The 16,441-nt window shown below is 42.3% G+C and overlaps 1 long non-coding RNA gene across 2 annotated transcripts in view; it reads left to right on the top strand.

Moving 5' to 3' along the window:
• Window positions 1-2,117: 2,117 nt before the first annotated feature.
• Window positions 2,118-16,441, top strand: part of LOC137380149 (uncharacterized) — a 90,699-nt gene continuing 76,375 nt past the window's right edge. For both annotated transcript variants that reach the window (XR_010976986.1, XR_010976985.1), the window contains exons 1-2: window positions 2,118-2,250; window positions 10,312-10,424. This is a non-coding gene — a long non-coding RNA (uncharacterized lncRNA). The remainder of the gene's footprint in view (window positions 2,251-10,311; window positions 10,425-16,441) is intronic.

Below are 16,441 nucleotides of genomic sequence, written 5' to 3'. Positions count from 1 at the left end.
GATGGTTCTGAAAATAGTTTTCTCTGTACTGTACATAATAGTTTAGCTGTAATAAAGCTGTTTGAGATCTTCAGCTTAATTGGACTCCACGCATCTCATTTATGTTGCATCTGAAAACATAAAGAACCCATTACAAGACCCTCACACTATCTGCATCTTACTTCAGCCCAGAGGTTAGGGGGTGCACCAACCTGCAACACACACACCAGAAGCAACACTGTGAGCTTTTGTTTCAAACCATGTAGCCAATTAAAGTAGCTATTAATTAGAAGCTCAATGCTCCAGCCGTATGGTTAGGAAGTGGAGCTCTTGCTCTGAATAAAGTATAGATCACAAAATGGATGCTTATTTTACAAAGTGCAAGACTCAATCTCATCCTACTTTACACAGCCAGTTGAACTTCTAATGAATTTCTGAATGAGTACATTGTTCTCTCCTAGTCCTTCCAGCAAGTTGAGATAACTCAGCTTGATGAAACAATCTGTCCGGGTCACTGACCTGTTGTTTAACTCTGCTTTCTTCACATCCTCACGGCTCACAAATATCATGTCAGAAAGTTTATTGTGCCACTGAATGTGACCAGGTCAAACCTTGTTAAATCTTCTATGGATTGGCTGAAAAACATATTTTAAAACTGATCTCGCCCAATCAAATGCCTAATTTCAACTTGTGTGCTGCTGGCTGTCCTAAGAACCCAGTGAGATACGTGCCATCCCAGAGTCTAATATGTTAGTTGGTGATGCCATTATAAGGGTTAAATACATTGAGAAATTCTCAGTTACATAAAGATAGGTTTAAACTATGCTATTGTTTCTGCATGATATACTTAACCTGGTTCTTTGAATCATTACCACACCAAACAGTGAGCTTACCCTGTCAGTCATTATTTATTGCCCATTCCTCTCCAGTTTGCCCCCGTCATCTCCTGAAGATGTACATGTTGAGACACACTTTCAGGAGCACCATTAGTCCTCTGAGGCATTAATTAAATGTTCCTTCTGTCTGACACCAAACACTGGTAGGCTATTCTCTCATGATTGGTATCACAGAAGTGATAATCTTAACTGCATTTTCTCCTGACCCTAGTGCAAGGACAGTGAGGGCAATAACAGTATACCAACTATGATTGAACCATGGACCTATCTGGCCTGTATGGCTTAATGGCAGACTAGGTAGTGAACTTATTCAATAAGCCATTCAGGAAGAAGAATTGGTCCCAAATACCCAGGGTTTCTTTTCAAAGTCCTGGCATCATCCTACCAGGAGTGCAATGGAAGTTGGGAGTTAGGTTGGGACTGATATATGCCTGTGCTAGTCTCATCATTGAATACCTTGGGGGGAGTGGGGGGCGGGAGGGGGGCAGGTGAACCCATTTGGAGTGGAACAAACATCCTGCCAATATGGCCCCCTATGTAACATTGGGACCTTGGCCTTGGCAAGCTGCTGATATTCAGGGAGAAACAAAGCAAACAGACCTGTTCACTGGAGGGTACGAGACCAACCTGGGAGACCACCCCTGTATCCTAGACATGTTCTTGCTGCATTTTCCTATATTACAATGAGTACTGCCCCTCAAAAGTATTTCATTGCCTGTAAAGTGCCTTTCAACACCCGTTCCATGACTCCATCCGATCGGTTGGCTGGTCATTCTTTCTTGTCAAAGGGGCTCAAGGCTGTGGCCATTTAAGGAGGAATTGCTCCTTTGTTAGTAAATCCCTGGCTCATCCCCAAGCCAAAAAACCAGGAGGAAATGATTAGTTTCCTTTTCCTGTTTTGATACAAATGCTAAACAATCTTTATAAAAGTAAAAAAATGAGACATTTTGAAGTGTGGTGCCTGAAGTGTGTCAAACGTAGTAAATGCCAAACTTTTATTTAAAGATGACAGACTCTGAAATTAAACCACAACATGCAAGGTTCAGGTGACCATGACATTAGTCTATCAGGCCACTGAACCTGAGTTACAGTATCTAAAAAATTTTAAACAGGATGTTTGCAAGAAGACTAAAAGGATGTGGAACAGGATGTTGCATAAAATATATTTTTACAGCTATTGAATAGCTCTGTGCAGAAGGATTGTTCAGGAAATTAGTTCAAACTAAATAACATCAGGTTAGGTTTGTTCAATCACACTATTTTTTAGCTCGTGGTTTAGAGAGTGTCCATATCAGGGAAATCCAGTGGTGCTGAAAAAAGTAGCAAAATAAGCAAAGACATAATATTAACTGGAACTGCCAAAGGCGGATTTTGCGTAAGTAGACCACCCATGTGAAATGTAAGAAAGAGTTATTGTTCTGTGTATAACTTTGGGGGTGGGTGGGTGGAGATTACCTTTGTCCTAGATTCCTGGTTTATGACCGATGATTACCAAAAAATACCTCTTGAACATAGCTTCGGGCTCCTCGGTCACTCAGAGATTTAGGAAATGAGGCAGATGTTTGAAGAGTGTCCCAGGCTGGATCTGCAGTCTGTGCTGTGTTAACTCATTTTAACTGGATACTATAATTGGCCTCAGTGCAGTTTGGTTAAGTAGGATCAAATTTGCCAAGTTCCCACTCTTGACTGATGTTCAGTAATCCTTGCTGGAAGGTGCATACATGTGGAATTGGGTCCAATCTGGATTGAACTGGACTAACTTTGAATAGCCTTCTGACACTGACTACCTGGCTCACACATGAAGGTTGAATACTTGGGTCCGGGACTGGGAGGCAACCCATGCCCATTAATGACCCATTATTTCTAGGTGCAGTCTCACCAATGCCCAGTACAGTTATAGCAAGACTTCCCTATTTTTATACTCCATCCCCCTTGCAATAAATGCCAACACTCTACTTGCCTTCCAAATTACTTGAGGCACCTGCATGCTAACTTTTAGTGATTCATGTACAAGGACACCCAGATCCCTCTGTACTGCAGCATTGTGCAGTCTTTCTCCATGTAAATAATATTCTGTTTTTGTATTCTTCCCACCAAAGTGCACAACCTCACATTTTCCCACATTATACTCCCTCTGCCAAATTTTTTCCCACTCACTTAACCTTATTTATATCCCTTTGCACAATCTTTGTGTCCTTCTCACAACTTGCTTCCCTACCTATCTTTATATCATCAGCAAATTCGGCTACAATACACTCGCTCCCTTCATCCAAGTCATTAATATAGATCGGAAATGGTTGAGGCCCCAGCACTGACCCTGTGGCACTCCACTAGTTTGCCAACATGAAAATGACCTATTTCTGCCAACTCTCTGTTTCCTGTTAGTTAGCCAATTCTCTATCCATGCTAATATATTACCCCAAACGCCATGAGCTCATATCTGGTGTAGTAACTTTTTATATGGCACCTTATTGAATGACTTTCAGAAATCCAAATACACTACATCTACTGGTTCCCCTTTATCCACCCTGCTTGTTACATCCTCAAAGAACTTAATAAATGGGCTTCAACTTTGCTGACAAGCCTGTTATCAGACTCCTTTTGAAAGTCCACATACACCATATCTACCACATTACCCTCTTCAGCCCTGACTGTTACCTCATCAAAAGACTCAATCATGTTATTTAACAATGATTTGCCTTTACTAGATCAGTCTTGGCTTTCCTTAATTAATACACACCATCCTGATGATTGTTAATTTTGTTCCAGATTTCATTTTAAAAACTTTTGCACCACCAAGGTTAAACTGTCTGATCTTTAGTTGCTGGGCTTATTCTCACACCCTTTTTTGAACAATGGTGTAACATTTGCAATTCTCCAGTCCTCTGGAACCACCTCTGTCTTTAAGGAGGATTGGAAGATTGTGGCCCGTACCATTGCAACCTCCTCCCTTACTTCCCTCAGCATCCTCGGATGCATTCTATTCAGTCCTGGTGATTTATTAACTTTATGTGCAGACAGCCTTTCTAAACCTCTTTGTCAAATTTTAACCCATCCAGTATCTTAACTACCTCCTCTATCATTGTGACTTTGGCAGCATCTGCTGCCGTAAAGACAGATGCTAAGTGCTCATTTAGCACTTCAGCCATGCCCTCTGCTTCCATGTGTGCATCTCCTTTTTGGTTCCTAATCGGCCCCACCCTTCATCTTATTATCCTTATTTTTAATTCATTCATGGGATGTGGACGTCGCTGGCCAGGCTAGCATTTATTGCCCATCCCTAATTGCACTTGAGAAGGTGGTGGTGAGCTGCCTTCTTGAACCGCTGCAGTCCATGTGGGGTAGGTACACCCACTGTGCTGTTAGGAAGGGAGTTCCAGGATTTTGACCCAGCGACAGTGAAGGAACGGCGATATAGTTCCAAATCAGGATAGTGTGTGATTTGGAGGGGAACTTGCAGGTGGTGGTGGTGTTCCCATGCATTTGCTGCCCTTGTGCTTCTAGTTGGTAGAGGTCGCAGGTTTGGAAGGTGCTGTCGAAGGAGCCTTGGTGCATTGCTGCAGTGCATCTTGTAGATGGTACACACTGCTGCCACTGTGCGTCGGTGGTGGAGGGAGTGAATGTTTGTAGATGGGGTGCCAATCAAGCGGGCTGCTTTATCTTGGATGGTGTCGAGCTTCTTGAGTGTTGTTGGAGCTGCACCCATCCAGGCAAGTGGAGAGTATTCCATCACATTCCTGACTTGTGCCTTGTAGATGGTGGACAGGCTTTGGGGAGTCAGAAGGTGAGTTACCCGCCTCAGGATTCCTAGCCTCTGACCTGCTCTTGTAGCCACCCTATTTATATGGCTACTGCAGTTCAGTTTCTGGTCAATGGTAGCCCCTACGATGTTGATAGTGGGGGATTCAGCGATGGTAATGCCGTTGAATGTCAAAGGGGGATGGTTAGATTCTCTCTTGTTGGAGATGGTCATTGCCTGGCACTTGTGTGGCATGAATGTTACTTACCACTTATCAGCCCAAGTCTGGATATTGTCCAGGTCTTGCTGCATTTCTACATGGACTGCTTCAGTATCTGAGGAGTCACGAATGGTGCTGAACATTGTGCAATCATCAGCAAACATCCCCACTTCTGACCTTATGATTGAAGGAAGGTCATTGATGAAGCAGCTGAAGATGTTTGGGCCTAGGACACTACCCTGAAGAACTCCTGCAGTGATGTCCTGGAGCGCAGATGATTGACCTCCAACAACCACAACCTACGTACTATTTATATGCCTTTAGAAGTCTTTTAAACAAGTCAAAGGGTATCATGAAGCCCCACAGCGCAATGATAGTACAAGTGGATTGAGGTACAAATGTATCAGTGAAGAAAATGGTGTATGAAACAGAGAGATTGATTTAAGAGCGGAAAGTACAGACTCTGCATCATCTTTACAAATCAACACCACTTCTTTGGAGAGGAATAAAAGAAAGATTTGGAATCTAATTGTATTTCAGACCTCATGCTTCATTCTTTATCCTGGTGAAAGTTGGACCAAGAAGGGAAATGTGAGCCACATTCTGGAAGCAGCTGAGACTAAAGCTTTACATTAGGGCTTCTGTGAAAGCATTTGGGAACAAAAGCAAATAGCACTGGGCATCAGGAGAAAGTTTGGGTCAACTGAGGTGAGAGACACTGAATGCTTACACATATGCTTAACAAAGAAATGACCATTTATCAAATTTCATTTGAAGTATGCGGATGAATTTTTTTTGGTAGTATTTTAGTGGGCCATGTATTGAAGGATAATGAAACAAGAAACCTGCAACTAGGAAACTATTAATCGATCTGCTTTAATATGATGCATTCCTCACTGAAAGGAAGAATGCAGAGATTAACTTTGTCTGCTTATTTTGTAAGCTATTACAAACTATTAAACAGTTAAAAAAGACTTTCATTTATATAGTGTCTTCCACAACCAACAGACATCCCAAAGCGCTTTAAAGTTAGTTAAGTATTTTTGAAGTGTAGTCACTGTTGTAATGTAGGAAACACGGCAGCCAACTTACACACAGTAAACTTCCACAACAGCAATGTGATAATGACCAGATAATCTGTTTTTGTGAAGTTGATTGAGGGATAAATATTGACCAGGATACCACTTCTTTGAAATAGTGCCATAGGATCTTTTATATCCACCTGAGAGGGCAGACGGCACCTTGTTTTAATGTCTCATCCAAAAGATGGCACCTCTGGCAGTGCAGCACTCCCTCAGTATTACACTGGATTTTTCTGCTCATTTCTTGGAGTGGAACTTGAATCCACAACCTTCTGACTCAGTGCCACCAACTGAGCCACATTATGCAGACTATAAAAAGAAAAATCACATATCAGCATAAAAACACTTCACATTACACTTATGGATGTTTATTTAGCAATAATGGATTGAGATTCAGATTGGTGTCTTCGGTTTTTAAGTGTGACCTAATTTGGCGCAATTAAAAGGGCCCATTTAAATCTTGGCTCACCAAGATATTTTGGACTGAATGAGGCAGTTCACTGTGCAATCAATTATTTTACTTCCGTGTAGAAGATATGATGATTGCCATTTTAATCACCACAAACAGAACAGCTTATTTTGTGTATTATATTACCATAACATTAACTATGTACACTTTTGCATATCTTAGTTCAGAATTACAATATCACAGCTTTAATTGAATTCACTGATATCAACAATATTTGGCTTTGAGGCTACATTTTCACCATTTATAGAGAAGTAACTATTAACATTTGTACTCCGACTTTTTCATCTTGGACTATATTAATTTCTGACCTCTTTGACCTGGTAACAGTTTAACTGCTACATGGAAAGAGTTCTGTTTTTCTCTGCAATATATTGGTTTCAGCCTCTGTGGTAGGCCTTCAACAAGATATCTGTAGCTCTCTTCCTTCCTCAATCATCTTCCTCTTCTACGTTCAGCTCACATTTTGCATCACTTTTACTGTTGCAATAGATTTCCTTGACCTTTTACTGTTGCAATAGATTTACTTAAACTGCCATGACCATTATGATGTACATTCTATTTTCTCTCCCTCAATTTCTACCTAAACAAGGGCTATATATATAGCATAGTCACTAATGGGTCCAATGCAGAGTTCAGGAGAAACTTTGTTATCCAGTCTGTGATGAGACTGTGGAACACAGTACCATATGATGTAGTTGAGGAGCACATCATAGATGCATTTAAGGAGAAGTTAGATAAGCACATGAGAGTGAAAAGAATAGGTTATACTAATTGGGTTAGTTGAAATAGGGCTGGAGGAGACTTGTATACAGCATAAAAACCAGCAGAGACCAGTTAGGCCAAAAGCCCTGTTTATGTATTCCGATGTAATTCTTCTGGGTGTTCTGGATGTTAAAATAACTTCTTCTAACTTCTGCTTTGAATTTTGACAATAAAATTAAAACTTTTAAAAATAACATGTAAAATCCTCTTTTTAGCTTATCAAGATAAAAACAAAGCCGTTCCACAGGCAAACTTTTTTTTATTCATTCCTGGGATGTGGGCGTCACTGTCTAAGTCAGCATTTATCACCTATCCCTAATTGCCCTTGGGAAGGTGATGGTGTAAGCTGCCACCTTGAACTGCTGCAATCCATGTGGGGTAGGTACACCGCCAGAGCTGTTAGGAAGGGAGTTCCAGGACTTTGACCCATGACGGTGAAAAAATGGCAATATAGTTCCAAGTCAGGATGGTGTGTGACTTGGAGGGGAACTTGCAGGTGGTGGTGCTCCCATACGACTGCTGCCCTTGTCCGTCTAGGTGGTAGAAGTCGCGGGTTTGGAAAGTGCTGTCTAATTAAAGGTCTAACGAAGACCATATACTATTTAAAAAATATTTTAATATGTACCATGAAAAATTAGCAGCTAGGCTATGCATTGTTGTAAGCAGGACCAGAGAAGTGGAACAGGTGAATAGGTCTTTCAGGAGCCTTTCACAGGGACGAAGGACCAAATGGCCTCCTCCTATGTGGTCAAATTCTATTAGTCTATGATTTTATCTCAGCTCAAGAACTTATATCGTCAATCACTAAGCCTTACAAAAGAAAGATTTTTATCTGATCATCAGGGTTGTTTTGAGGTCAACAGTTGACAACAGTCGATTCTAAAACCTTGTCAGCAAAATATTTGTACAGAAATTAACCCTAAATTGGTAGGTTGAAGCATCTTCCCCGACAGCAATAACCATCATTGAATAGGCCAGGGTTGTTTTTTGCTATGCCAACAGTAACCCAAACTCTCTGTGTTTGGAGTTGTACCATGTTATAATTTCTTTATGATTCCTACTCTCAGTAGGGTACATTTAAATCTCTTTGAGTGCACATTGTAATTATCACTAAGTCTCTTGCAAAACAGCAGATCCATTCATGCTCCAGAATTTTAACTATCTCATTCACCAGACTACTAGCAAGTGAGTGTTGTGTTCTTCCACATAAAAGAATCCATCTTATGGCAACCAGTATATCCAAGAATATCATTTTAATTTTGGCAAGGGCTCATTCCTCAAAATTTAATGGGCACTAAATCCTGATATTCTTCTATAGAAATGTCAGTATCTCCTCTAAGAACCTGGTGATTCTGGAGCATTCAGCAGGACATTGGGCTGGATTCTACGTTGGGCGGATGGGAGCTGGCCACTGATGTAAAAGTCGGTGACGCATCCGCTTCCACCTAGCCTGGGGATCCGTCCCACATTTTACGGGTCCCCAGACTTTAATTGTTCCGAGGCGGGACTTCCACCCTCTTGAGGGATGAAGTCACGCCTTATTGAGCTGCTGGCCAATCAGCGGGCCGGCTGCTCTTAGTCCCAGCAGCTCCACTGGGAGCGGTGGACACTGCTGGGACTGCAGCCCAGCCGTCGGCAGATAAAGACACGGAGCCAGGATTTCAGGTGAGTTTTGGTTGCCTCGCCGGGGATAATCGGTCGGGCCCCAGCGAGGCAAGGGTGGTCATTTGGGGGGAAGGGGGCTGTGTTGGGTCCTGGTGGTGATTGGGGAAGCTGGGGCAGCCCTCAATTGGTCACGCTGTGCCCGATTTTCAGGGCCCACCCCTGGGGCACTGAGAGGCCGCCAGCTTTTACCTGGCAGCTTTTCCCGGCTCCAGGACGCCCACTTGCCATGCATAAATTCCACGTGGAGGTGGGTAAAGGCCCTTAAGTGGCCATAATTGGCCACTTAAGGGCCTTGATTGGCCTGGGGCAGGCGACCCGTTCCCCGCCACCCACCCCCCCCCCAACCGCCCTACGTAAAGTGGGTGGAGGTGGGAGTGGGTCGGGAAGGCCTCCTGGAGCCTCCCACTCCATTTTATGCCACCCCCGCCACCATCTGGCTCATTGGGGTGGTGTAAAATTCCGGCCATTGGCATGCCTATCTCATTTCATATCTCAGACTCTGAGCTGTCTAATACCCCTATGTATACAAATCATTTGGAAATGAATTAGAACTTATTTAATAGCTTTTTAAAATTTTTTATGGGAGCTATTAAAGTAATTTCCCCTCTTTTCATATTTTCATATTTCATTCTTCAACTGCTAAGTCTAACACCGGGTGCCAAGAGGAAAACACCTGGGTTCCTCCCAGACTGCTACCAACAGCTCTTGCAATCTTTTTCTGGACTAGGAGACATCAGGGACCATCCAAAGCTCTTCAGTCTTCTCCAGTAAAAGCCTGCTTGGGTCTGCAAAAAGAAAACCTGACCCGAGCCTGACAGAACTACATCCGACCCAAGCCCGATCCGGCCCGAGTCCATCCATTTTTTCCCGCGCCCGACCCAACCCGACCATCAGTTAACTTACCTTCCTTTTTCATTTTGTTGCTGATCTGCACAAGCTTAAGGAAACTGTAACAAAAACACCTTTCTAGTCCAATAATTAAATTAACATTGGAGCCACTTACTTGTGATAGAGTGTGTCCGACCTGTCCAGACCCAAGCCCGAATGCCGGACCCGAAGTGCAACCCGACCCAAGCCCGAACCCGACACATGTCGCCGGGTCCCATCGGGTTCCAGTCAGGTAGCAGGCCTTTATTCTCCAGTACAGAACCCCACAAATTCTTGGTTGCAGGTACTATAACTAAGGACCTTCTTCATAGCTCTTATTTTTCATTTGCTGATTTAAAGGCCATGAAAGTTTTCTCAGTAAGAGTCAGCAGTGCATGCCCTCTTATTTTTCTCAATACTTATCAGTGAGCCCTCTATCTTAATATAATCTGCAATACATTGATTAGTTGTTTTTTATTGTACATTGACTACTCATCTCACAGTGCGAAGTAAACTTATGAATTGGCTGAACATCAAGGCAGAACACTATGAAAACTAGATCCTTAATTGAATCAATTTCCTCATGTTCCAGCACCTCCCTTTCCTTTCACTGTTACTTTTTCCATTTGCAGGCAACCAGGGTGGTCTTAAAGGACAAGAGGAAGGAGTCTCCTGCCAAATCAGTATTAGAATGGGCCAGTACCTAGCAGTAAAGTTCAGATGGCCAAATCTTCTCTCCTTCCAGGTATAGGAATTTAATTTTCTCTGTGCTTTATTTTTTAGCTCACTAGTTGCGACAATGCTGGAAATTCCAGTTTGGTTATTCTATTTTAATTAGTCATTCTTTTATTTAAAATATAAACTGGTTAATGACTACACTGGAATTGAGCAGACATCCTTGAGCCATTTAATTTAAAGGATTACATAGAAAAGGTTCATGCATGTTTGGCGAACGGACTTCAATGAATTCCCTGTCTTGAAATTCATCCAGATTTCATCACCTGCAAAGAGTTCTCTATAAATTCCTTATGATCAGAAAGGAATGGAAGATTACCTAGATATAGGGAGATCTTGGGGCTATTTGAGATGGACTAGGAACACAAAAGTCCGAGTGTATCAGGCCTGTGTCCTCAGTACCTTGCTCTACGGCAGCGAGGCCTGGACAACGTATGCCAGCCAAGAGCGACGTCTCAATTCATTCCATCTTCGCTGCCTTCGGAGAATACTTGGCATCAGGTGGCAGGACTATATCTCCAACACAGAAGTCCTTGAAGCGGCCAACACCCCCAGCTTATACACACTACTGAGTCAGCGGCGCTTGAGATGGCTTGGCCATGTGAGCCGCATGGAAGATGGCAGGATCCCCAAAGACACATTGTACAGCGAGCTCGCCACTGGTATCAGACCCACCGGCCGTCCATGTCTCCGTTATAAAGACGTCTGCAAACGCGACATGAAATCGTGTGAAATTGATCACAAGTCGTGGGAGTCAGTTGCCAGCATTCGCCAGAGCTGGCGGGCAGCCATAAAGACAGGGCTAAATTGTGGCGAGTCGAAGAGATTTAGTAGTTGGCAGGAAAAAAGACAGAGGCGCAAGGGGAGAGCCAACTGTGCAACAGCCCCAACAAACAAATTTCTCTGCAGCACCTGTGGAAGAGCCTGTCACTCCAGAATTGGCCTTTATAGCCACTCCAGGCGCTGCTTCACAAACCACTGACCACCTCCAGGCGCGTATCCATTGTCTCTCGAGACAAGGAGGCCCAAAAGAAAGGTTAATCCCAGTAGCTCCAACGTGAAACAGCAAGATAGCTAACTCCAATCCAAAGGGATATTAAATTACCTTTACTCTGATAAAAATGCAAATGTTTATGATACAGCATTTGGGTCCATCCAAGAAAGGATTAGCCAAATCCAAATCTCTTTGCGATCTGTCATTTTATTTAGTTAAATGTTTTTTTGATATGGAGGGAACAATAGTACCAAGAACATATGCTAGGACAATATCCAAGATCCTCATAGTGTTATTCACAGATACTTTTCTCCTTTTACAAAACCCTACCTATTGTGGATGGACTAACCAATATATCCAGCCTTGAGGAAAGCATCTTTATCATAATTTATAGCAAGAATTAATGAGTAAATTAGGCTGGTAATTACTACATTCCAAAGAATCTTTTCCTTTGGCAATGTTGTTCTCAGCATTTCAGGTAATTGTTTAGTCTTAGTCTGGTAATAAATACCCACACCCATGCACCACTTACAATTCCCCACCCAAGAGATTAGCTAACTAAGCTGTTTCCAGGCACATGCCTTTCTGTAATCAGTCACTTGCAGCAGAGGGAGAAAATATGGAAAGAGCATACAGGAGTCCCATTGTTGGCTCCCACTGAAGGCCTGTCTGAGGTTGGCGACTTGGTCTTCCACCTCTCCAAAGCAAAATATGTTCATACATCAATGCACAATGTGATTAAATTTCTTAACCTAGATAGTGCTGTTTAGAGAACGCTGTTGATAACAGCCATGGAGAGCTGTCCAAACTGGGCTATGTCATCTTCTCTGCTGTAAGGAAAACCCTTAAAGGCAATCTCCACTATTAGAAAACAATTAAAGAATGACCAATGCTGATTAAAATACCTTTCAGCCCATTGTCATAATTTACTTAAACCAGTGGGGCGTGAATCAAGGTTCCACTCACTTCACCACTGTAACTTTGGCAGACGTTTGGTGGTATTCGCATTTATGTACTCTTTTTTGGATCTAGTTTTATAACAGCAACAAATAACAGCTTCTTCATTTTTTCAGGATGATAATTGACTTCAAAACCTTGTGCAGTGATTGGCTTTTTTGCTGCATGGTTTTCTAATTTTTCTACAGACTGAAAATTTATGTTATGGTGTTCAATGATAATTAACTGCTAAATGATACAGAATTTTAACTTCCCATCTTAATATTAAGAGAACATTATGCAACACTGATGATGTGGAAGGTAATGTGCGATGATGCTGCTCATGAGAATTATTGATGTTGATGGACAACATTGTAAAGCAGGCTACTAGGGAACATCACAAATGCAGCTACGTTTACTGATCAAACCAGTGAAACCAATCTGAAAAAGTGGCATGTTAATGGCTGGATATATCCAGTTCAAATATTTTCTCATGATAGAAATAGAACCACATTATTCAAGTGTGACATTTAACATTACCTCAAGTACAACAACACAGTCCTGTTGTCTAAGTCACTATAATGCTCGACCAGATACAATATTGTCCAGTTCATATTCACAGTTCATGTACAGTGTAGATTATGACCACTTAGAACCTTCTGACCTACTGTCAACAAATTGCAGCAACCCATCCTTCCCAGCAAAATAAGCAAGCTGGTGGTCCACAAATTCCCAGCAAGACCTGGGAATTCACTCAAACCACAGAGGTAGGTTTTAACATGGGCTAAGATGTTATTGGTGAAACACGCATCTTGGATAGCAGGTGAAAGGAAAGATCGGTGTTTATTGTAAAACCACAGCTGCCAACCACATAAATTTTGCAAAAAACTGGATTTCCTCATTGCAAAGTTAATAACAACTACATGGCTTAATCACAGGGGGCCATCAGCAAAACATGGTTAGCAATCAATTCAGCTCTTTTTGTAAGCAACAGAAAATAAGAATGAAAACCCCATAGGTTTTATCTCTGACATTTTGAAAGAATTGGTTTGGAACAACTGAACTTTATGCCCAAGTAAAATTTCTGTTGAAACCTATTCACATTAGCAAGTGGCTTTACACAGCATGAAATCATTTTATCTTGTGCATGAAAACAGCAAATTGATATTAGTGTAGCAAAGTAGATTTATGTCAATGGCAAGAGTACAATAGCCATGTTAACGGTGCATCTATAAAGGAACACATAACATTCAGTTTACTGAAAACATTAAACTAACCACTGTCTCTAGTTTCTATTATATGATAAGGGTAAATGTCTATAGTGAAACACAGGGCTGAATCTTCTGAGCTCACCGCTGATGTCGGTAGTGGGCGAATAGAACAGTAGCCTGCCTGTGCGGGCCGCATGTCACGGAACCACCGCAATCTTCCGTGCGGTGGCTCATTTAAATAGCCGAGGGTGGGCACCTCCTCCCCCCACCCCCCCACCCACCCCCCCACCCACCCCCAGTCACATGGACAGAGCTGGCTGTCTGTCCCCGGCAATGACATCAGCTGCCTGTCCACAGACGCTGAAGCATTTTTAAACGGCTTTGAGCCCTACCGGTAAATTAAAATATTTAAAGATAAAGTAAATTTTTTTAAAAAAATTTCTTTTGCCCCAATCCCAATCCCCCAATAACAATGTGATTAATTATTTGCCCTCTCCCACCCCCAAAACACTGACCTTGTCCATCTGACCTTCTCTCCCAACCCCCAAACTGCATAAACCTTAACCTCAAACACTTCCCACCATCCCCTGCACCAATCATGTTCCTTTGACCCTGTTCCCCCTCCTCCCACACTGATAAACTTACCTCCTCCCCCCTCCTCACCAGTGTGGTGCCTCACTTCCCTGGAAGGGGATCCAAAGGCACAGGAGTGCTGGCCACCGGCCCGAAGAGTGCAGCGGGATATCAGGCGGCGGCGTAAGTATCATTAATTCATTAATTTTAATTGATTTAAATATTCAAATGGGGGTCTCGTTGCCAAGAGGCAGGGTGGCAGGGGGGGCGCCACGAGGCCTCGCTGCGACCAGTAATATCAGCCCGGGCCCTCCCGGCGTCGGTGTAAACGGCAGCCCTCTCCCGTAAGCATCTTTAGGCCCCCACCGCCCACCACGGACTCCAACTCCTGGGAGAGAACAAAATCCAGCCCACAAACTTTTTCTTGTACATTAGACATCACCGATAAACCCACAGACAATTCAATGGCAAAACTGCACAAGTCTATCCACAAGACTGCAGAAGTGCACCAGAGGCTGATAGGATGTAGATTGTCTTTTGCAATTCCTCACATCATTTAAGAAAGCTAGGCTGTGGTGTAGTGGTAGTGTCACTGGACTAGTAATCTAGAGCCCAGGCTAATGCTCTGGGGACATGGGTTAGAATCCCACCACAGCAGATGGTGAAATTTGAAATCTGAAATCAATTAAAAAAACTAATCTAATGCTGACCATGGAACCATTGCCGATTGTTGTAAAAACCCATCTAGTTCACTAACCTTAGGGAAGGAAATCTGCTGTCCTTACCTGATCTGGCCTACATGTGACTCCAGACCCAGAGCAATGTGGTTGACTCTTAAAATGCCTTCTGAAATGGCCGAGGAAACCATTCAGTTCAAGGGCTATTAGGGATGGGCAATAAATGCTGGCCTAGCCAGCGATGCCCACATCACAAAAACAAATAAAAAGGGACGGAAAAGTGGAGAGTGAACTGGTACAGTTCTGTCTGGAATTGGTTCTATATTGGTAAACAGGCCTAAAGAGAGGAAGAAAATGAAATATAAATATAAAGCAATTTGTAACATGCGGCAATTATGAAAAGATAGAAAGAGAAATCCAATGGAAAAAAATGACAAATTGATCCTATTTTCACATTTGAGTTATCAAATTCAGCTGAATTTTGGAACTTAATCAGATATGTAGCAGATCCTTAGTTACTAACTAACTTGGAGCTTGACACAAAGAATGTTTCACGGATTTTAGACTTATTTTAGAAAAGTTGTGTAACTGTCAACCCTTGCCACTCTTGGCGTTGTTTCTTCCATGACTTCATTGCAGAGGATCATAGGTTCAATTCAGAGCCTTTGGTCAATGCTGTTGATTTAGGGAGGTTCTGTAGCTACATGCATCATTCTGTACTATATTCTCTAAATATACCCACCAGTCTGAGAAGTAATTGTAATCCCCTGCCTTTGACCTGACAAACTTTTGTGCTCGTTAATACCCAGAAAATTCCCAACTGGCTCCTATTGTGTTTCATACTTCTTGTCTTGTCTGAGTACTATGTAAACTATACAGGAATGATTGAAATTTTAGTTGCTGCTACATTTGTGTTGCATTTGCAATGTGAATGTAAAAGAGTCCTACAGTTATTTGTTTAGAATGAACCTTTTTGAGTTTCCTGCCCATTTTACTTCTTACATATGTCATGTAACCAGCCCCTGAACGCTGAAACCTCACAGGTTAAAACCAGTTTGATCCTGTTTCTGTTAAATCCATCTTATCTCTAGCAGAGCGTACTTCCTGTGAAACCGCCCTCCCTCCCCAGTAACTTGATTGCTACATAATGATGCTGGGCCTTCGTCCAAGTCTGCTGCTGCAGCCTGCTGCTGCTGTCACGTGACTGTGTCTAAACTGTTCATTCATACTGAAAGAATCAATGAGATAATACATGCATGCTGGTCATGCTTTTCCCTGGCAGACTATCCTTAGCCGAATGAAAAACAGTAAGATCTTCAGCTGAATGCTAGTATTAAAAAGGCCATGTTCACCCAATGTGGCTGAAGTGTGGTTCTGTATGTTTCCTTTTTAATTTGTTAGCAAACACGATTGTTTTCATTCCTAATTTTCTCACCTATGTTCCTGTTTTCTCCTTGCCTCTGATGGAGTTACTCAGATCAGAAGGTATTGATGCTTTTGTGTCAAATAACACACAGGGGATTTTTGAGAATATTGAACATTCCTGGTCTATTCTCAACTTTCTGTTACTGTACCCGTATGAACACATTAATACATGGACAATCATATCTACCAATATATAAAATGTAAATTTTTT

Source organism: Heterodontus francisci, chromosome 19 (assembly GCF_036365525.1).
Source record: "Heterodontus francisci isolate sHetFra1 chromosome 19, sHetFra1.hap1, whole genome shotgun sequence".
Lineage (NCBI taxonomy): Eukaryota > Metazoa > Chordata > Chondrichthyes > Heterodontiformes > Heterodontidae > Heterodontus > Heterodontus francisci.
Note: the sequence above shows the minus strand (reverse complement) of the source record. Positions and strands in the feature narration are given on the sequence as shown.